The sequence below is a fragment of the Achroia grisella genome, unplaced genomic scaffold (genome assembly GCF_030625045.1).
Source record: "Achroia grisella isolate CSIRO2021 unplaced genomic scaffold, CSIRO_AGI_Agris_v1 utg460, whole genome shotgun sequence".
In the NCBI taxonomy this organism is placed as follows: Eukaryota; Metazoa; Arthropoda; class Insecta; order Lepidoptera; family Pyralidae; genus Achroia; species Achroia grisella.
In genome coordinates this window covers 1,127,295-1,152,478 of record NW_026712870.1, presented here as the reverse complement: position 1 = coordinate 1,152,478, position 25,184 = coordinate 1,127,295, and the positions used below count along the sequence as shown (strand labels likewise).

General features: G+C 33.4%; 1 protein-coding gene across 1 annotated transcript in view; it reads left to right on the top strand.

Moving 5' to 3' along the window:
• LOC131845205 (neurobeachin) overlaps window positions 1-25,184 on the top strand; it is a 508,146-nt gene that overhangs the window by 249,148 nt on the left and 233,814 nt on the right. The gene's annotated exons all lie outside the window — the stretch shown is intronic.

Below are 25,184 nucleotides of genomic sequence, written 5' to 3'. Positions count from 1 at the left end.
ATTTAAATATCTGACAATACCGTCGAATGAAATGAATAAAAAACAACGTATTTCCTTTATTGCCGTTCTTATTGTTATGTACATTTATTTGTCTGTGGTGACACAGTATCTAAAACAATAATCACAGTCGAGCACGTCTACACGTCGATGTTTGACATTGATATTGTTTTTTTCTCGTCACTCACACTATATATATATGTGTATGTCTTTTCTTTATCGTTAAAATTTGTCAAATTGAGAATATATTAATATTGTTAATCTTTGATATTATTTGTCTATAGTCTCACTGGATGTTAAAGTATAATAATTATGATAGAATTTCGACCACTGAGCAATCACTAGTCATTATTATTATAAACGATAATGTACATACATTCTCACTATGACATTTGTCAACAAGCTTTCATTTAAATATCTGACAATACCGTCGAATGAAATGAATAAAAAACAACGTATTTCCTTTATTGCGGTTCTTATTGTTATATTTATTTATTTGTCTGTGGTGACACAGTATCTAAAACAGTATATTGTCAGTCTTTGATATTATTTGTCTATAGTCTCACTGGATGTTAAAGTATAATAATTATGATAGAATTTCGACCACTGAGCAATCACTAGTCATTATTATTATAAACGAGAATCTACATACATTCTCACTATGACATTTGTCAACAAGCTTTCATTTAAATATCTGACAATACCGTCGAATGAAATGAATAAAAAACAACGTATTTCCTTTATTGCCGTTCTTATTGTTATGTACATTTATTTGTCTGTGGTGACACAGTATCTAAAACAATAATCACAGTCGAGCACGTCTACACGTCGATGTTTGACATTGATATTGTTTTTTTCTCGTCACTCACACTATATATATATATGTGTATGTCTTTTCTTTATCGTTAAAGTTTGTCAAATTGAGAATATATTAATATTGTTAATCTTTGATATTATTTGTCTATAGTCTCACTGGATGTTAAAGTATAATAATTATGATAGAATTTCGACCACTGAGCAATCACTAGTCATTATTATTATAAACGAGAATGTACATACATTCTCACTATGACATTTGTCAACAAGCTTTCATTTGTTTAAATATCTGACAATACCGTCGAATGAAATGAATAAAAAACAACGTATTTCCTTTATTGCTGTTCTTATTGTTATGTATATTTATTTGTCTGTGGGGTGACACAGTATCTAAAACAATAATCACAGTCGAGCGCGCCTACACGTCGATGTTTGACATTGACATTGTTTTTTCTCGTCACACATTCTATATACGTGTGTGTATGTCTTTTCTTTATCGTTAAAGTTTGTCAAATTGAGAATATATTAATATTGTTAGTCTTTGATAATATTTGTCTATAGTCTCACTGGATGTTAAAGTATAATAATTCTGATAGAATTTCGACCACTGAGCAATCACTAGTCATTATTATTATAAACGATAATGTACATACATTCTCACTATGACATTTGTCAACAAGCTTTCATTTAAATATCTGACAATACCGTCGAATGAAATGAATAAAAAACAACGTATTTCCTTTATTGCGGTTCTTATTGTTATGTTTATTTATTTGTCTGTGGTGACACAGTATCTAAAACAATAATCACAGTCGAGCACGTCTACACGTCGATGTTTGACATTGATATTGTTTTTTTCTCGTCACTCACACTATATATATATGTGTATGTCTTTTCTTTATCGTTAAAGTTTGTCAAATTGAGAATATATTAATATTGTTAATCTTTGATATTATTTGTCTATAGTCTCACTGTATGTTAAAGTATAATAATTATGATAGAATTTCGACCACTGGGCAATCACTAGTCATTATTATTATAAACGAGAATCTACATACATTCTCACTATGACATTTGTCAACAAGCTTTCATTTAAATATCTGACAATACCGTCGAATGAAATGAATAAAAAACAACGTATTTCCTTTATTGCGGTTCATATTGTTATGTATATTTATTTGTCTGTGGTGACACAGTATCTAAAACAATAATCACAGTCGATCGCGCCTACACGTCGATGTTTGACATTGACATTGTTTTTTCTCGTCACACATTCTATATACGTGTGTGTATGTCTTTTCTTTATCGTTAAAGTTTGTCAAATTGAGAATATATTAATATTGTTAGTCTTTGATAATATTTGTCTATAGTCTCACTGGATGTTAAAGTATAATAATTCTGATAGAATTTCGACCACTGAGCAATCACTAGTCATTATTATTATAAACGATAATGTACATACATTCTCACTATGACATTTGTCAACAAGCTTTCATTTAAATATCTGACAATACCGTCGAATGAAATGAATAAAAAACAACGTATTTCCTTTATTGCGGTTCATATTGTTGTGTCTGTGGTGACACAGTATCTAAAACAATAATCACAGTCGATCGCGCCTACACGTCGATGTTTGACATTGACATTGTTTTTTCTCGTCTATCGAAATATGAATGTTTGCGATAAACATTTCGCCACACTCCGCAGGCGAATACGATATTCCGATATTTTGCTAAAAATACGTGTTGATCTATACAAATCTTATATATAAAATTCTCGAGTCACAATATTAGTTATCATACTCCTAAGAAACGGCTTGAACCATTTTTATGAAATTTTATATGCGTATTCAGCAGGTCTGAGAATCGGCTATTATCTATTTTTCATACCCTTAAGTTATAAGTTTCACCCTTAACGTTTTTTTTTTAATTTTTAGATATTTTTTATAATGTGACATTAAAAATACATTTTTTTTATTAGCGTTTTTGTGACAAAACAACGTTTGCGTGGTCAGCTAGTATATATATATAAAATAGAAGTATCCGTTAGTAATTTCAAATTAACAGCTATTCATTAAATGCATTTGAAAGTATATACGGTACTTACAACAAAAAGAATTTCATTATTTTTGTCTGTATGTCTGTTTGTACTTGCTGATCTCTGAAACGGCTGGACTGATTTTGACAGGACTTTCACTCGCAGATTACTAATGTTATAAGGAGTAACTCAGGATACTTTTATTTAAAGAAAAATCCTAAGTTAGAGTTAATTTATCATTAGTTTACATAATGTATTCAATCAATATTTTCTTTCTTTTTTAATTGTCCAATTCTTCTTCATTCTCTGCAATGCCATCTGACTGTAAGCCTATTTACTACCGCTATTATATAAATGATATTGACGACACACGACGTTAACACACCGCTTTGCGTCCGATGGTCGCGGGTTCAATTCCTCGCACAGCACAAACATTTGTATTCATGAGTATGATTGATTGTATCGGTCTGGTTGTTTTCTATGTATAATTTTACAAAAAAAAATTATCTATGTACTTGTATCAGTTATCTAGTACCCATAACACAAGTTTTAGCTAACTTAACTTGGGACTAGATGGTGCTGTGTGAATTGTCCTGAGATTATTATTATCATTACATTACAATAACTAAGAGCACATAAATTTAAACAGATAAGTAATTACCGAACTAGGGACAAAGATTTAGACCTTTGTAAGTAGGACCCAGAAATTAATTGCTTGCATTATTCACTACAGAATGAAAGCATAGTACAGAGGGACACTTATCTAAGCTTAATATTTATTATTTAATGAACTGAAAGCCCTTTGACACTTGTTAGGTCTACAGTCGTCTCGTCCTGTGAATTACTTCAACAGAGTTACATTCTTTAACAATTCTATTTGAAATACAAGTAATAAAAAATCTAAATTTTTCATTCAGCTTACAAACAACTTTTTAAGTGCCACTTATTTCGGTCTATTAATTATTTATTTATTATATTTACACTCCATTTCATTATTTTACAATCTTGGAGTATAAGGAAGGCAAGGATAAATTTTTAGTAGCTCTTTTTGAAATTTTAATATTTGCTAGCTGACCCGCGCAAATTCGTCTGCATAGCACTTGATATTTATCATTATATCTCGCCCAATTTACATAATATCTTTTTAAATTATAGCCTATATGTTATTCTGATGTATAAGCTATATTAATGTAAAGTTTCATCAAAATCCGTTCTGTAGTTTTTGCGTGAGAGTCACAAATGTCCATCCATACTTGCTTTAGCTAGCTTAACTTGGGTCTAGATGGCGCTGTGTTAATTGTTCTGAGATTATTATTATTATTATTATGTCTACAAATACCATCAGACACACTAACACTCGACGTTTGTTAAATGAGCATACATTTATTAACTTATTGTTCCGGCAACAATGAACCGTGAAAGGTAATATTAGATGAGACGTCTCGAGACGCCGGCGACGTGCGGTTCGGTAAGCGGCCAAGTGAAGAGGTCTCTTTGAGAGGCTAAGCCCTAATTGGCCCTAACGCTCGAAGCCGCCCCTCCATACGAGTGGCCCTCCATGCCGTTTTAAGACAACGATACAGTTATCACAACAGTCTGCCTTTTGTTAATTACTCGTCGATTTATGAAATCCTGGTAACTCGCTGACGCTGCAATATAGTCTTGAACTCCATTTCGATCAATCGTCATTGAAATTTAAATATTCATTGTATGTGCGACGTGAGGTTCGATAACCGGTCAAGTGAAGAGGTCTATTTGAGAGGCTAAGTCCTAATTGGCCCTAACGCTCGAAGCAGCCCCCCATACGAGTGGTCCTACAAGCCGTTTTAAGACAACGATACAGTTATCACAACAGTCTGCCTTTTGTTAATTACTCATCGATTTATGAAATCCTGGTAACTCGCTGACGCTGCAATATAGTCTTGAAATCAATTTTGATCAATCGTCATTGAAATTTAAATATTCATTGTATGTGCGACGTGAGGTTCGATAACCGGTCAAGTGAAGAGGTCTATTTGAGAGGCTAAGTCCTAATTGGCCCTAACGCTCGAAGCCGTCCCTCCATACGAGTGGCCCTCCATGCCGTTTTAAGACAACGATACAGTTATCACAACAGTCTGCCTTTTGTTAATTACTCATCGATTTATGAAATCCTGGTAACTCGCTGACGCTGCAATATAGTCTTGAAATCAATTTTGATCAATCGTCATTGAAATTTAAATATTGGACTCATTGTATGTTCGACGTGAGGTTCGATAAGCGGCCAAGTGAAGAGGTCTATTTGAAAGGCTAAGTCCTAATTGGCCCTAACGCTCGAAGCTGCCCTCCATACGAGTGGTCCTACAAGCCGTTTTAAGACAACGATACAGTTATCACAACAGTCTGCCTTTTGTTAATTACTCATCGATTTATGAAATCCTGGTAACTTGCTAACGCTGCAATATAGTCTTCAAATCCATTTCGATCTATCGTCATTGAAATTTAAATATTCATTGTATGTGCGACATGAGGTTCGATAACCGGCCAAGTGAAGAGGTCTATTTGAAAGGCTAAGTCCTAATTGGCCCTAACGCTCGAAGCCGCCCCTCCATACGAGTGGCCCTCCATGCCGTTTTAAGACAACGATACAGTTATCACAACAGTCTGCCTTTTGTTAATTACTCATCGATTTATGAAATCCTGGTAACTCGCTGACGCTGCAATATAGTCTTGAAATCAATTTCGATCTATCGTCATTGAAATTTAAATATTGGACTCATTGTATGTGCGACGTGAGATTCGGTAAGCGGTCAAGTGAAGGAGGTCTATTTGAGAAGATAAGCCCTAATTGGCCCTAGCCACCCTCCACTTGATTGGCCCTCCATGCAGTTTTAAGATAATAATTGTAATTAGTAATAAACAAGTGCTTCTGTTAAATTATTTAAAAAAATATTACAGCTCATACATAATAGTACGCCCTGTCTATCACACTCCGTAGGATTTCAAAACGAGACGAGCGGAGAGCATTAAAAATAATCTTGTGTCGACGTTATACTAGGTAAGCAGCAAAGTGAAGAGTCACTCGTGGATGTTAAGCTGTAATTGACCCTAGAGTTGGAACCGGCCACTCGACTCGTAGCGAATCGCTCACGCCCTCTCGAACGCTTTTATTTTTATACACAGCCCGAGTTATACTGCCACTAAATAGGATACGCTCTGCATATTGCTATCTCGTTTACTCACTAACATATTGCTCTTGCTATCCTTTTCAGTAGAAGCTAAATTACCAAAATATAATGACTGTAATATATTTCTGTTTGTCTATCTGATATATATTGCGACATGTACAGTTAAAGTTTGATCTTGTTGAAACTTTACAAAGATATTACATAAATTCACTAAGTTAGCGTACTTGTCTAAAGTTTGTCTCTAAATTATAAAAAATATTACTTTAGTTATTTCAGTATCTTAAATGATGTATATATATACCTGTAGATTGAAATTGTCAGCCATTTTTTTTGTGCGAACAGCCGGATATCGTTCGTCAGAGCGAACCGATCGCAAATTGGAAATATGAACATGATTGAGTGACCACTTAGTTAGAGGAAGATACATTGCAGGCTTTATTATTTACTGTTTTTGTACCATCCATATTAGACAGTGGTTGGTGACTGTCAACTAGATAGTATATTATGTAACTATTACGTAGGTGGAAACAAACATACGGACATGATACACTCACGCATTCGCGCTCAAGGGTACTAAGGCGCCATGAGTACTGAGGAGGTAGAGATCACAACAGTCAAAGATAATTTCTTTTGTTTGAACTACATAGCAAGCTATCTTTGGGTAAAATAGTTACATACAATAGTGGTACAGAAGTGTATTAATAATAAATTGACATTTTGAATATGGAATAGACAAAGGGAGAGGAACAGATGTCTGATTTGGTTAGTAAAGAAAGAGAGAGATAATGAAATACAGGTACCCGTACATCCCAGTAAAGACGTGGCCTTGCGAGTATTTATTTGAAAGTTATTTAAAACATTTGTTTCATTATCTTAATAATTAAATTAAATTTTACGATAAGCAATGAAATTTAAATAATTAAAAGAACATTTAATTAGTTTCAAACTTACAACGCTTTTAATTAATATAGTGTTATTTTAATTAATTCATTATAAATCAATATCTCTTCTCTGTTCTCTTTCAGCATATATTAGTCCACTGCTGGACGTATGCCTCTTGCATAATTTTCCACTTCATTCTGTATGTGGCGTGTCTTGTCCATGTCGATTCTGCCGTATTGCTGATGTCATCAGACCATCTGGCATTTGGTCTGCCTACGCATCTGCTTCTCATCCTATGTAGGTCGCCATTAGGGATCTGTATGTCCATCTGTATAGTGTTTGCTTTGGCATATGTAGTCATGTGATCAACGCCACTTTAGCTGCGCGATTCTTTGGATGATGTTGATAACTTCAGTGCGCCTTGTGATCTGATGTTACGCAGTCAATATAGATGGGGATTAAAACAATATAACAACACAAATCATTAACTAATTCAATGAAAATTGTCTATTATTTGTTTTCCGTTAGAACAGAAAACTAGGCAATCAGCAAAACGTAGGAGTGGTCCTCAATAGCACTCTCCATAAGCTCACATGTCGAGCAAATCCTAGCTATTTAGATTATGCTTATTGTTATGGAGGCCGTGTACCGCTGATATGGGCCGCCCTTATTTGTACGTTTTCGCCGTCTACACCGTGAAACTTATTATATACCGTATATCAAAGGTACAAAGTTGATTTTGGTAATGCGATTCCGCGAAGGTACGGTACTTGGTAGCTCAGTCCATTTCATTCCGACATCAGCAGATTGTTTCCGCATGAATATTTCATTATTAATACCTACCTGCCTTGTATTTTTTGTTTGTACATACCTGTTAGTTTTTGTATACGTATCTATTGCCATCCTCGGTGGTCTAGTGGTCCGATCCGATGGTCGCGGGTTCGATTCCTCGCACGGTGCAAACATTTGTACTCATGAGTATGATTGTTTGCATCGGTCTGAGTGTATTTTATGTATATATAAATTACAAAAAAAAACTTAATATTTATATCAGTGTCTACCCATAACACAAGCTCTGCTTACCGTGGGACTCGATGGCGCTGTGTTAATTGTTCAGGGTTATTTATTATTTATTTATATACAATGAAATTCTTGTCTCGAATAGAAATACGGATATTTTACACTTAATAATGCTCCAGTGATGGTGACAGTAGAACTTTTACCGTATACAGTTAAAACAAAGTGCTGGGAAATTATATTATAAATATTATAAACGCGAAAGTTTGTGTGTATGGATGTATGGATATATGTTTGTTACTCTTTCGGGCAGAAACTAATAAACAGATTTTTATGAAACTCTATAGTAATATATGTAGCGTATATATCACAATCACATCATTACATAGTATAAAACGTCCCTATGTATGTTTAAGTCTTTAAAACTACGCAACGGATTTTGAAGCGGTTTTTTTATTGAGTTATTCAAGAGGTGTGTATATATTATACATGTGCACCCGTGCGAAGCCGGGGCTAGTAGTTAGTAGGCTATAATTTAAAAAGACATCATTGGACGAAATATAATGACAAATGTCAAGCTAAGTGTGATGCAGATAAAGCCAGCTCAGCTAGAGTCAGCTAGTATTTAATATATTACCAATTTTAAATAAAATTTCTGTTAACAAAACCTATCCAAAAATTATTTATGCATAGTTCTATATTACTTTCTATTTCTGACGGCCTCGATGGTCTAGCGGTTTAGCACACCGTCTTACTTCCGATGGTCGCTCGTTCGATTCCCCGCACGGTGCAAACATATGTATTCATGAGTATGATTTTGTCTTCTTGTTTTAACATTCAATATGATTTCCAATTATAATGGTTTGAGACAACAAACTGCATAGCTATACGTATGCTTGCAGGATATACATGTTTCCCTATTTCCCCGGAAGTTACGTGCCGGTAGTCTGTACTGTATATATGTGTGTAGTAACATCCCGGAAATCTGTTGGTACCCTAATCATGAGCTATGGGTATAACAACCATAGATATAACTTAACGCAGTGGTGCTAATAAAATTCATTACAATGAAATTATAGCGACCCCTTGATAGGGTTTTATACCATTTTTAAATTTTATAATAATATATTCTTTGACATATTCTTTTTATTACCTTTCTATTACTGCCATACTAGTCCCATTTTATTTTATCTCCCTATTTTCCTGATAAAAACCCTCAGTATCTTTCACTCATCAGACTGATTTGATACCTCCTTCGATACCTTTTGTACTTACCTTTCTTTTGATACCTTCTAATATAAAGAGAAAAATTATAGAAAACTAAAATATATATAGGTAAAATTATAGGTTAGTCCTCTCTTACCACTGCCCATCAACCGCTTTCTGTTCTTACCTAACGGGCATGAAGCTCGCCAAATTGTACAATTTTTAAAAATACAATAAATAATAAAATAAATAAAGAAGGAAAAAAGTGTCTGAAAATTTGTTATGAACAATAATAATAAATAATTGTATCCCAGTGGTTGAAATCTTCTACAATTACTTTAGTATTCATTTAGATTATAGACCAGTGATTCCCTATGGTTTATATTGACCCCCAGGGGTCTATGACAAACTGCAAGGGGTACGACAGCGGTTATCTTGTTGTTTTTAACACTAAACTTTACTACAGTTAGAAATTTACAAAAAATCAATACCAGGTAAGAATGGGGGGTCTATCCAAAACCGAAAAATATGGCAAGGGGTCTACGACACAAAAAAGTTTGGGAACCTATATAGACAGATAATGTAAAGACAAGCAATATTAATATATTATTAATTTGTCCACAGACTTTAATAATAAACAAAAGAGTTTTTTTTATAGATTATAATAGAACGGTGCACCCGCCTGTGCTTACGGTTTACGCTGGCGAGGCACAATCAAATATCTATGTGCATATGACTATATGCTATATATAAGTGTGTAGCAATGATTATCAAGCATTGGACCCTAGGATTGTGTTCAGATTGTTATCAGTTTGTGGCGCTGCAGCGCTTTCTTCAGCACAGGTTTAGGCAGCACATGTCTAATCAGAAACTGATTTTGGACGTACTAGAAGCAGATAAATCATAATGTTATTCTTATATCAATCATTATTTCCTTCTATTCTACGATTCAGTATTTTTTATACCACCATTATGTTACCAACACAAAGTTCAATTAAAGAAAAAAATGCTTGGAACAAACAACCGAAAAACGTAACGAAGCAATTACTTTCAAACGAGCGCTGTTTTTCCAATGGAAAAGAAAACGCTTCATTAAAATATCTCTTTCATTACGAACGAACAGACAGATAAGGATTTTATAGATAAACGTGTATAGGCACATAAACAGAAGGGCTAATGACACGGCAGTCGCGGACGGGGCTATTGTCAGAGACCCTCGGTTGAAGAGGGTTTGGAAATCTGTACGGATGCTTAGGACGGCGGTTCAGTGATAATTGGGGAATACCTACATTACTACATCAGTACTGTAGGAGACGAAAAATATTTGTAACAAGCTGTTCCCGCGACTTTGTCCGCGTGGAATTTATATGTAACTGTATTTTTCTAAAATAAAAGTAACCTAAGTTACTCCTTATTACATCAGCCAAAAAAGTCCCGTTAAAATCGGTCCAGCTATTTCAGAGATTAGCCGGAACAAGCAGACAGACAGACAAAAATTGTAAAAAATGTTATTTTGGTGTATGTACCGTATTTATATTCATATGCATAGAATAGAATAGAATAGAATAGAAAATCATTTATTCAAATAAACTTAATTTAAGCACTTTTGAATAGTCATAACAATTTGTTTTTTATCTACCACTCGTTCGGAAAGCTGTCTCATCACAAGAAGAACGAGCAAGAAACTTGTGTGTTGCTCTTTTAAATAATCCTTGTAAGTTTACATTTACAAGTCGAAACGTGTGAATACAAACTACCAACAAGCACTAATTTTTGGGTCAAACATAAATATGCAATAAGATTAAATCAGTCGTAGTGATAAGAGCAGACCAGTCCCTACAAGCAGCACTCGTTCACGAGTATGACGGATGAGCCAGCCATCACTGCGCTCGACCATATTTTAGGGAGCCCATTGACCCGGCCCACCACGCCGCCACATGTCTGGACATTTTAGTGAGCATGACTACTCATTCCACACGACCACGTCACAGCTATAAAAATTACTATATGGTAGTTACAGTATTCGCACTTTACATAAGGATGCATGCGGCAATCAATACAAAAGCCGCTACGCTATCATATATCAAGAAAGCAGTATGAAAATTAAAATTATAACGTTGTCCGCAAATAAACTTATTCTTGCTATATATTGCTATCATCTATAAATTCATCTATCTTATAATAGGCTTTTTTACATAACATTTGTTTAATATAAGATTTGAATTGCCTCTCTGTAAGATTTAGCGTAGACTCTGGCAGTTTATTATAGAATCTTACGCAATTACCATAAAATGAATTACTAACTTTGTGTAGACGGCATTTAGGTAAAATTAGCTTATTTTTATTGCGTAAGTTTCTACTTGTACAGTCTTTAAGTTTCTTGAAACTATCTAAGTTTTTCCTTGTATACATAATATTTTCATAAATGTACTGTGAGGCAACGGTGAGGATATTTGATTGTTTAAAGCATTGACGTAATGACTCTCTAGAACCCATACCATAAATAGAACGTATGGCTCTCTTTTGTAAAATAAATATAGTATTTATATCGGCAGCTTTACCCCATAGCAGTATGCCATATGACATAATGCTATGGAAATAACTAAAATATACAAGTTTAGCCGTCGCCACGTCTGTTAATTGCCTTATCCTTCTAATTGCATAAGCAGCAGAACTAAGTCTACTGGCTAATTTTGAAATATGGGGCCCCCATTGTAACTTCGAGTCCACTGTTATTCCTAAAAAAACTGTATCATTAACAAAATTTACTATTTCATCATTAAGCAATAGCTGCGTATTTACTTGTTTTACATTAGGCAGCGTGAATTTAATGCACTTAGTTTTGTTGGAGTTCAATAATAGATTATTACATGTGAACCAATTTAGTATAGCAGAGATAGCATAATTTACATCGTCTAATTGATTACATTGGCGACCAATTTTAAACACTAACGAAGTATCATCCGCAAATAACACTATATCTGCAACTTTCTCTACCATGTAGGGAAGGTCATTTATATAAATTAAAAAGAGAAACGGGCCTAATATTGAACCTTGAGGAACGCCCATTTTTATATTAGTTCCCTTAGACTTTACACCATCAATATCTACAGTTTGCACCCTATCCTCTAGATAAGTTTTCATTAGACTTAGGTCATTATCTCTAATACCATAATGTTTGAGCTTGTACAAAAGTGTTTCATGATCTACGCAATCAAACGCCTTCGACAAGTCACAAAAAACGCCGAGAGCATCCTGTGAGTTTTCCCATGATTCGAATATATGTGTAATAAGCGCTACGCCTGCATCAGTAGTAGACTTGCCGGCAGTGAAACCATATTGCTGACTGTGAAGCAGTCCGTTATCCCTGAAGTATTTTAACATTTGGTTAAACATAATCTTTTCAAATACTTTACTTAGAACTGGCAAAATAGAAATTGGTCTATAGTTGCCTAGTTCAAATCTATCTCCAGATTTAAAGAGTGGAATTAATTTGCTAAATTTCATTAATTGAGGAAACACGCCATTATCAACACATTTATTGAAAATAGTAGCTAGATAAGGAGCAACAATATCTATGAATGTACTAACTACTTTAACTGACATGTCCCAGAGATCTTCCGTATTTTTTAAATTTAACTGTTTGAATATTTTTATGACATGAAAAGGGCTGACATGTGAAAATTTAAATGTTAAAGAGCAAGGGCTGACATTAGCCTCCAGTAATGTTTTTGCTCGAATTGGAGATGAGTCTAGAGAAGATGTAATATCAATCGGAATATTAGCAAAAAAATCTTGAAAAATATGAACTATATCTTTTGTTGCTGTTATTAACTTATTGTCATAATTTAATGAGAATTGATTGCAGGCTTTTTCAGACCGTCCAGTTTCTTTGTTTATAATTCCCCAGATGGTCTTAATTTTGTCAGAGGACTGATTAATTTGTTTATTTATAAAATTAGATTTAGCTGCAATACAAACTTGTTTGAAAATTTTAGAGTAATTTCTCACATAAGTTGTAAATTTGTCATCAAATCTATATTTTTTTTGATCATATAAATCAAATAAAATGTTTCTACTTTTAATTATTCCTACTGTTGCCCATTCTGTAAATTTAGATTTAACACAATATTCTCTTTTCTTGAAAATATTCTGGTATTCTTTTGACAAAAGACTAATTAACTTGGTGTAAAGAATATCAGGATTATTAAGACTGACAGATTGTAACTCTAAGTCTAATTTATATTTAACCGTGCTTTTGTATTTATTAATATTGTAAGCATTTATTTGTCTTTTTGATCTTTTATTATTGGTATTTTTTTTAGTCTGATTACTAAACTTAACAACTTGACCACAGTGATCCGAAGGAAGTTTATTTATTATTAATTTTTCAATATACTCACAGTTACAAAAAACATTGTCAAGACAAGTAGCAGTCGTAGCGGTTACACGAGTGGGTTCCTGAAAGACATTACTCAAATTAAAAGACTGAAATAAACTAATAATTTTTGTACATGTGGGTGTATCACAAAGAATATCAACGTTAAAATCACCACACACAATGATTTTTTTACTGCTATTAAATACTTTTTTTAATATATCCTCCATCACCTCTTCAAATACATTATAATCACTATTAGGAGGCCTATAAACACATATAAGTATATAATTATCTAGTTCTATACATGAGATTTCTGTACAACACTCAATAGAAAGTCTAACAATGTCAGCACGTTCCTTTACTTTAATATTATTTCTTGCAATTATCATAGACCCACCTCTGTTAACTGACTTTCTATTGAAGCAGCTGACAACATTATAATTATTTAAACTGAACATCATATTGCTTTCTTTAAGCCAATGTTCAGTGAAACAGATAATGTCAATATTGTATTTTTCCAAAAATAAATGTATAATTAATTCACTGCCGGGAAAACTTTGTATGTTCTGATGAACAATTACCAATTCTAATTGCTTTCCCTTTGTCTTTGTTAGCAGTTTAAATCTGCAGTCAAATTACTTATATCACTATTTAAACAAAAATTAATAGAATCATTTGTTATGTCACAATTTTTATATTGAAGTTTACCATGTAAACTGTTCATGAAGTCAATATTATAAGCCACTAAAGTGGCTATTTTATTCTTAGAAGATTTAGAAAGATACATTGTATCTTTTGTCAAATAAAAATCACTAATAAAACTATTAGTGTCAAAAAATGTAAAAACGTCACTATGACGACATGTCAATGTATGTAATAAATTATTAAGGTAATGTACCTTATTGTTAATTTTTTTATGATAATGGCTACTTGTATAAGGAAGAGCGCACAATACAATCTTATATACATTCAATTGTAACAAATATTGAATACCTTTAATTATATCCTGTCTATTTAATTTAATAGTATTACCAAAAAATAACACAACTGTGGTCATTTTATTCATTTTAGTAGATTTAATTTTGTTAATAATTTGTGCAAATGATGCCCCTGGCATACAGTAATTTAATACATCACCCTTAAGATGATACTTCAATATAGACCCAAAATTACAGCCTATTCTGTCAGAAAACACCATTGTGCTACTTTTAGGAGTATAGTCACTGACACAAATCCCCTGAACTTCATTTATCTGCACAGTTGAAACTGAATTATTATTTGGCAAAGTTGAATGATCACATGTACAATGTTTAGTTAATGACTCAAAACGCATGTAGTAAAAACGGTTATTTCAATATTACAAACAGACACTCCAATTTTATTTATTCGTGTAGATATTGTAATGTTTAGTTAATAAAAAAAACTGTTAAAATTTAAATTCTAAGCAACATTCATTTAAAACAGCAACATTCAAGTTTTTACTTGTTTTTCTTGTGATGAGTCGTTCCGAATGAGTGGCAGAATAAATAATTAAACTATTCGAAAGTATATATATTAAGTTTATAATAAAGATTATTTCTTTTGATACTCGTAGTAATTAAGATGCGAGTGTAAACTTTTTATATGGCAAACTTTCTCTTACAACCGTACTTCTGTTAACTGCAACTCAGTGAATGACGTTTGCCACTCAGATTACATCTTTTTTTATACTCCTAAGTGATCCCTAACATATATTTTTTATTTTTTATTAATTAGGGTCGGCAACGAGCACGTGACACACGAGCCAGTAGTTACTATTGAGTATCGCCTAACTAGTGACGATAACCCACCCCCCATGCCTCTCGGGGTGAGCAGAGAGAATTTTGTAAGTCATGTCATTCTGTTAACGAGCGGGAAACGCGCCAGTTGTGTCTTTAGATACCAAGTGGAACTGTGTTGAATTGAATCACTCTATCCACTGCTAAAAACTGCATTAAAATCTGTTGCGTAGTTTAAAATATCTAATTGTTTTGGAATGAACTTCCTGTCGAGGTTTTCTCACGAGACTACAGCATGGGGTTCTTCAAGAAGGGTATATTAAGGTTTCTTAAGGGTCGGCAACGCGCACGTGACACCCCTGGTGTTTCAGGCGTCTATAGGGTACGGTAACCATTTAACATCAGATGGGCCGTATGCCTATTAGCCACCATAGTAGTATAAAAAAAATATATAACGGAGTATTAAAAATACTTAAAACCCAAACTTTTCACCCTTCTATCAGATGAATCAGGTGGCCCCTAATTTTTAATAGCGATTTTAATTTATATAGCAAAACAACGATTACTTGAATGACGAGCGTGCATGGCAATAGTTGTTCATGCACTGGATTTTTATTTAATGTTGGACATAGACACCTATATAAATATACATTGTAAATAAACTGGCTTTTAAAAAAAAAGTAATCCAATTGAGTTTCTTGACAGTTCTTCTCAATTGGATCTATATACCGAACTGGACGGTAGGGAAAAATTAAAATTATAATGTAAAAATTTGACGTACATAAGCGGCTAAAATGTCCTGTATGAATAAATGATTTTGAATTTGAATTTGAATATAAATTGCGAGTATTTTACAGAACTGAACATTACGTTTAAGTAAATGTACAACTTTTGGATCCGTTAAAACAATTAATCTCACCTCGATCTTAACTGTCAATGGTTTAATTAAACTGTGTAGTAATATTTAATAAAACCATTATATCTCAGGACAATGTGGTCGTTAATATAATTTAATTTGTCACAGGGGTTCATCAATCCAAAGGCGGTCTGGGAACGGTTCATACGTAATTACACCGGTAGGGTATTCCGGTTTTTATAGATTAGAACTTCCGGTTTTGGGCGTCCCGAAATCTAGTCTAGTTGATCTACTAATTGTCAAGGCATCGTATATTTAATAGACGTGAAATTTGATGGACTTCAAATGGTCGTGGGTTTGTTTCCACGCTCAGTACAAACATTTGTATTCATGACTATGATTGTTTGTATCCGTCTGGGTGTTTTCTATGTATGTTATGTATGGACTTAAAAAAATGGGTCTATATATTTATATAAGTTGTCTAGTGCGCATAACACAAGCTCTGCTTAGCTCCGGATTATATGGCGATGTGTGAGTTGTCGTAGGGTTATCATCATTACATAGTATAAAACAAAGTCCTTGTCTCTGTCTGTCCTTATTATCATCATCTGCTTCTTCCTTATCCCATTTATTTGTGGTCGGCGTAATATGTCTTTCGCTTCCATTCATCCCTGTTCGTAGTCATCGCGTTATTCATCTCTTTTTCGGCCTTCCTCTGCCCTTATAACCATCCACATTCATTTGTAACATCTTTCTTAAAATATTATCCTCGTTCCTACGCATTACATGTCCATACCATGATAGACGATTACTCTTCAACCTCTCTGACACCGGTGCCACTTTCATACTTCCTCTAATGTATTCATTCTTTATCTTATCCATTCTTGTCTCTGTCTGTCCTTATATATGCTTAAATCTTTAAAACTACGCAACGGAATTTAAAGCGGATTTTAATAGATAGAGTGATTCAAGAGGAACATTTATGTGTATTATACATTTACACCCGAAGCCGGGGTATTATATAAATACTTTTTTTTCTATACCTGTATATAATATATATAGGAAATGTATATTATCAATTATAGCTTTGCCTTGTTGTGTATATACTCAACCGACGTTAAAATAGGAGTGTGTCTGAAATGTTTATTACTTTTTTATATCGGTCGTTAAAAATCTGTTCAATATCAGTGACAATGGTCGATAAAGTCTTAGTACTTGATAGTTGTAACGGCGTGAAATTGTCCAGTATTAAACACCATTATCCTGGTAATCCCGTAATGTAGGGGTGGCGGATCCGCCCCGTATTTGCCCAATTTCGATAAGCCTTTATGTCCGGCCGGCCGTCCCCCATTTTTTTTATCTTTCGCCTCGTTACTGATATCACCGCCTAATGATTATCGGAACTATGCAAATGTAATTCTCTTCGCAATATGGTGCTTTCGTAGTTATGGGCTCCTAGTACTTGACAGGGATTTTAGGGGTCGTTTAACCTAATTGGATTCAATGTTAATTGAAATGATTTCATTAGTGCTTTGTTAATTATAACAAACACTTTGAAGCCGATTTAATACTATGTTAACTTCAAATGCACTATGCTATTTGTATAACCGTTTTTAGATTTCTAATAACAAAACGGTGTATGCTCCGTAATATTCGTCCGTAAAATAACTTTTTTTTTAGAGGATAACAATGAAAAGGCTGGTGCACAGCCTGCGCTAACGGTTTATGCTGGCGGGGCACCAGTGGAGGATGATAGGATGAACATGAGGTCAGATAGCCCATCGTGATAAATTCACATGGAATTTATCACGTGGTTTCCAAGGGGAACCACGTGGAGGTGACATGGTACATTGTTCGCAATGGGTTCATCAGTCCACATTACTAACCATCCCCTTTCCTCTAAATAACTACTACTGTACACACTTGAGCATAATTAAATTTTTATTTTATGTCGAAGGTCGAAAAAAAAATCATGTCAAGTAGAGGATAACTAAAGAATCTGCATGCGTGATTTAGTATATTGGTTACTTTACTGACTGCAGTAGTATAATGTATATAATAATTACAAAAACAAAAACAACAAGAAGTTGAACTAAGAAGTTTCATATACTTTATTTGTATTTTTAACCAGGTCTTAACACGAATAATTTTCTGGTAAATTAAAGTTTAGTTTTAGCCGAAACATCCAGAGAGGACCTTCATATACCATAAAATTATTGGTATTAAGACCCGGTTAACTGTATAAATAATCTTTTAATACAAACTCAAAATTGAATGTGATACATTTTGGTCCAGAACTGATAATGATTTCAAAAATGACAATAGATATAATTTTATTTAACTGGATGAGAAGGGCTGAAGATCGTGCACAGTGGCGTGCCTTGGGAGAGGCCTATGTCCAGCACTGGACTGGACTGCAGTGGGCTGATGACAATGATGATGATGATGGTAGTTTTATTTTAAATCTAACCAAATTATTGGCACGTGAAAAATAAGTAAACATTTCTGGCAGTTGTTAGAATATAACCCAAAAATAAAAATTTACATTACAAAATCCTTTTTACTCGTATCTTGTTGTTTGTTTGCGAATTCTGTTCAAATAATACAGCAAATATAATAGCTCGATGCTATATTAAGTTTCTCCAGGTATTGATTGTTTCTTAACCAGCAACCATTCGTTAAAACAGTGTCTTGATAAAACAAATTAATTAAAACGTCTACAAAAAGGTACATTAATAAGTTCTCGACGTTTTCTTTTGTCAGCTCTGTAAATTATAGAACGAACTGTTTTTTTCAATAGAACAGCGCGTCGTATAGTCGATTTTAATTTAATAATTTCGATACCAGGAAACTGTTACAAACGAGACTAAGATACTTCAAGTCATTTCAATTTAGCAAAAGATGTCTAAAAATGATACAAGTTGAAACTGGTTAATTGTAGTTGGTTTATAAAACTTTATTTTTTTACTGTTTTGTTTTTTGGATTTTGTCTCGACGTTTTATATTGTCAGCTCTATAAATGATAAAACGAACTGTTTTCTTCAATAGAACAGCGCGTCGTATAGTCGATTTTAATTTAATAATTTCGATACCAGGAAACTGTTACAAACGAGACTAAGATACTTCAACAAGTCATTTCTGAGGGCCATTTTTATGCAAAAGATCAAATATCCTCACCGTCTTCTCAAAAATGTTACTATGCCAGAAGGAATGTCTATATTCCTGGCATAATTATTTTGTGGATATTTGATTCCTTAAAACACTCTCGCAATGACTGTGTTTCAAAAAGTTTATATAAAAAAAAAATCTTTAAAAAGAGCAACACACAAGTTTCTTGCTCGTTCTTCTTGTGACTGTTTTGTTCAAAATATGACTATTCAAAAGTGCTTGTAATGAGTTTATTTGAATAAAGATTATTTCTATTTCTATTTATTTTGAAAAGATGAAAAATGAATGAATATTTATTCTATATTTATTTAACAGACATCGTAAACGTTTAGATTAGGGTCTGTTGTTTTAACAAAAGTAAATATTTATTTAAAAATATACAAACTTATTTCGCCGTAGAATTTTTTTCTATATAGTTTAAAAATGGAAATATTCTCTATTCGACTGTATTTTTTTTATTTTTGATAATTCTTTTTTTATTTCACAGTTAGCGCTTTACATGTGGTGTATGTAAACTTTACGTGTGCGTGTTTTGACGACCTTCGTGGTCTAGCGGTTTAGCACACCGATTCACTTTCGATTGTCGCGGGTTCGATTCCTCGCACGGTGACATTGTACACATTCGTAAACATTTGTATTCATGAGCATAATTGTTTGTATAGGTGTGGGTGTTTTACAAAAAAAAATAAGTTTTTATATCAATTGTCTATTATCCATAACCCAACCTCTGCTTGCCGTAGGACTATATGGCACTGTGTTAATTTTCCAGGGTTATTTATCTATTTAAAGTTGATCTGACCAGTAATTTTAAAGCTATCCTTATATAACACGATTGAAGTCGTTTCTTCCGTAGTCTGAACACGATATTTTCTCTACAGACGTTTGAAATACGAAACGCAGTTAAAATTCATTGCGCCCACGCGGTTCTGTAGACGCCACGTTTTAAAAATTCAAAGTGACTAGGGCATCATAAAATAATGGCAGTGTCCCGAGCATCACGAACAAATTAAATTAGCATAAAAAGGAGTCCGGAGACAAACGAGGTTGTATATTTAGCGTGTTACGTATTGTTGGAGAGGCCGGCTTATTCTATTAAACAGCAGAATTATAATGGATCTCAAGAACACTTGCATACTCGGGTGGCGTGGTGAATAAATAAACCCGTTATCCGTTCACCCTTTATTCTAAACAGATACGGATGTAGCCGAGCATTCACAGGATTTTGGGTGGACTCGTGTGATTTAGAACATTAAGTACGATTCTATAATAATAGAAATAGAAATAATATTTATCCAAATGAACTCAATATTGGTCATTGGGCTCGCTAAAATATGGTCGAGCGCAGTGATGGCTGGCTCATCCGACATACTCGTCAACGAGTGCTGCTTGTAGGGACTGGTCTGCTCTTATCACTACGACTGATTTAATCTTATTGTATATTTATATTTGACCCAAATAAATTAGTGCTGGTTGGTAGTTTGTATTCACAAGTTTCGACTTTACAAGGATTATTCAAAAGAGCAACACACAAGTTTCGCGCTCGTTCATCTTGTGATGAGACTTTCCGAACGAGCGGTGGATCAAAAAAATTGTTATGACCATTCAAAAGTGCTTAAATTAAGTTTATTTGAATAAAATAATATATAACATAAATATATATGTATATATTTATGTGATATATCATTGTATCTCTTAAGTATATACATATGTATATATATAGTATATATACATTCATATTTTGTATGCATTTTGTATATATTTATGTTAGATATCATTGTATCTCTTAAGTATATATATATTGTATTTTTTTGGTGTGAAGTTTATATTATATTTGCATTTTGTTTACGTTTATAATTTTAAAAGAAAGCCAACAAATATATCTCTGCACCAATTTGCCTTGTGTAGAAAATGCCGCATGGTGTGAAGTCCGCCAAATATATTTGGTTAATTTACCCTTGTGTACATTAAAGTTAAAAGAAAGAAATAAATATATTTGGTTAATTTACCCTCACTTATTGAAAGACGCTGTCTTTCTATTCGGGAAAGATGAAACTCCTCTTTCCATATAACTCGTTTAATCTCGTAGTAATCAATATTACGCGAGCTACTTATTTTTTTTTTCCTTCCGTACTGGTTTCAGATCAATGATTAAATCTAGATATTTACTTAGATATATTTCATTTGATATCGAGCAGTACGACTTTTGGCTTTGCAAATTGTGTTGCCATTAAATTTTAGTTTTATATTTGTTACATTATTTGGAATATTTACTTTTTTGTAAAAGGAATTTTTAAATACTTCCTAAAGTTCATTAAACAAAAACTTTAACCTTGGAGTAGTAGTTTATAATAATAATATCATCTCAGGACAATTCACACAGCGCCATCTAGACCCAAGTTAAGCTAGCTAAAGCTTGTATTATGGGTACTAGACAACTGAAACAAATACATAGATATTTTTTTTCGTAAATACATACATATAACACATAGAAAACACCCAGACCGATACAAACAATCATACTCATGAATACAAATGTGCCGTGCGAGGAATCGAACCCGCGACCATCGCACGTAAAGCGGTGTGCTAAACCGCTAGACCACAGACCCGTCATAATATTTGTGAAAAAATAAAAAAAACTATTTTGAAAAAGGAATTTTTAAATACTTTTTACAGTCTATTAAATAAAACACACTAGTGTTGCCATCAAAACAAAATAGACTCGTAAGCTGAAGACATAAAAGGTGACGTTTATCAGATAGAGGATGTACAGTAATCTTCTTGAGTATTTCTATTTCTATACCTATTTTAGGCGTCTTGGATTTAAGGAGTCATATCAATCAGAAACAAATTACTTAAACTTAATAGCGCTGACAATATATGTACAACATTTATTTGAAAAGAATACAACGAGCTGAGTTTCTTGTCAGTTCTTAGCTTGAAATCATTCCGAACTGACGGTAGATTTGACATATCATAAGAGTCTGTAATAGAGCTACATGAATAAAGATATTTTGAATTTGAATTTGAATATCATGATTGCACAAAGAATATGTGTGTAGCGGATTCTATGTTGATTGTCGCATAAAATTAATAGTGCTGACAGTATCATCTGATTGAACAATGACTTAGTGCATAGCGGTTTCTGTCGCATGCCTCCTCCTTGTTAAAGTGTATTTATTTAAAACTATATTATTTAAAAGAGCAACACGCAAGTTTCTTGCTCGTTCTTCTTGTGATATGTCCGAATGAGAGGTAGAATAAATAACATTAGAGTGTCTGTTTGTAATATTGAAATAACCATTGTTTACAACAATCATATGAATATAAATACGGTACATACACCAAAAAAATTTTCTTTTACAATTTTTGTCTGTCTGTCTGTTTGTTCCGGCTAATCTCTGAAATAGCCCAATCTCTGAATAGACCCATTTTAACGTAACTTTTTTTAGCAGGTAGCTGATGTAATAAGGAGTAACTTAGGCTACTTTTATTTTATAAAGTAAGTTAAATTCCACGCGGACGTAGTCGCGGGAACAGCTAGTATTAATTATACATAAATGAAAATTATTTCTATTTCTAATTTTGCAAGAAACATTAAATAAATATTAACAGAGCCATCACAAGTAACCAGTTGTTATGTTTCAATTCATACAGAGACATTTTTCTCTTAGCTCAATGTTTTTTTTATTCCGGCGAGCGACATCGTCAGTGACAAATAAATCCTATTCCATTAGAATAGAGAACAATTTAATTCGATCCGATAAATACTTGGCGATACAACGTATTAATTTGCATTAGTCGTTGCGCGGAAAAAGTTACGTGACTCGTACACAATGTTCTTTCGCGAGAATCCATGGGAAATTTTATCGAATTATTCACATCTGCGCGACGCGACGCAAGTTAGATGAGTTTGTCGCGCGACAACGGACATCGGATAATTGGAAACAAATGCGACGCCGACTTCGGCGCAGACATTGTTTACTTTATAAAGATGTTGTACGAATGAAATAAAAGAGTAAACAAGTGTGTTAAAAACTAGGTCGCTGAATTGAACTAGAACAGTGACGTTATATCCTAAGAATGAAAGAAATGATGCTGCAAAAGTGACTTAAAAGAATAGACAAGTATACTGTTTTAAAGACGAGGTCGCTGGATTGAACTAGAAGAGGGACATTATATCCTAAGGATGAAAGAAATGATGCTGTAAAAGTGACTTAAAAAAATAGACAAGTATACTGTTTCAAAGACGCGGTCGCTGGATTGAACTAGAAAAGGGACATTATATCCTAAGAATGAAAGAAATGATGCTGTAAAAGTGACTTAAAAGAATAGACAAGTATACTGTTTTAAAGACGAGGTCGCTGGATTGAACTAGAAGAGTGACATTATATCCTAAGAATGAAAGAAATGATGCTGTAAAAGTGACTTAAAAAAATAGACAAGTATACTGTTTTAAAGACGAGGTCGCTGGATTGAACTAGAAGAGTGACATTATATCCTAAGAATGAAAGAAATGATGCTGTAAAAGTGACTTAAAAGAATAGACAAGTATACTGTTTTAAAGACGAGGTCGCTGGATTGAACTAGAAGAGGGACATTATATCCTAAGAATGAAAGAAATAATGCTGTAAAAGTGACTTAAAAGAATAGACAAGTATACTGTTTTAAAGACGAGGTCGCTGGATTGAACTAGAAGAGGGACATTATATCCTAAGAATGAAAGAAATGCTCGTGTAAAACTGACTTAAAAAAAATAGACAAGTATACTGTTTCAAAGACGCGGTGCTGGATTGAACTAGAAGAGTGACTTAAAAGAATAAAAGAAATGATGCAAAAGTGACTTAAAAGAATAGACAAGTGTTTTAAAGACGAGGTCGCTGGATTGAACTAGAAGAGTGACATTATATCCTAAGAATGAAAGAAATGATGGTGTAAAAGTGACTTAAAAAAAATAGACAAGTATACTGTTTCAAAGACGCGGTCGCTGGATTGAACTAGAAGAGTGACATTATATCCTAAGAATAAAAGAAATGATGCTGTAAAAGTGACTTAAAAGAATAGACAAGTATACTGTTTTAAAGACGAGGTCGCTGGATTGAACTAGAAGAGTGACATTATATCCTAAGAATAAAAGAAATGATGCTGTAAAAGTGACTTAAAAGAATAGACAAGTATACTGTTTTAAAGACGCGTTCGCTGGATTTAACTAGAAGAGTGACATTCTATCCTAAGAATGAAAGAAAAGATGCTGTAAAAATGACAAGATATTAAAATTCAAGCGACATTATATTCCAAAAATGGTCAGAGAGGTGGAAATACAGAAATATAAAAATGACAATCGGGAAGACAGTTACAGGCTTTCTAATACTCCAGACATTAGAGAGCCTATAACCGTATTCCACCGGTTTTCAATGTTTGGTATAATTAAACAAAAGCGGAAATCGCGATCAGAAAGTGTATTAAGTGTACGTGAAGATTCTGTGACTATAGTTTCCCGATATGAAATGCTGACTTGAACGGACTCGAAACGGATGCTGGATAATTGGTAACAAATGTCACGTTGACTTCAGATATTGTTTAGTTTATAACGATGCTGTACGAATGACTTAAAACCTTAATATAGAGAGGAATAAAGTAGATAATGCGACTCTATAATGTGCCCAAGAAACTAGACAATTTTTTCGGTTCAAGGCGATGTGATTCACGTTTACCGTCATATAGTTTCTAGAGCGCGTGTTATGGGTACTAGACAACTGATATGAATATTCAAATGCATTTCTTTTGGTACATCCATACATAGAAAACACATAGCCCTATACAAACAAACACAAATGTTTTTTCGCGAGAGGAAATGAATCCGCGATGATCGGAAGTAGACGTTGTGTTAAACCGCCTTTAGA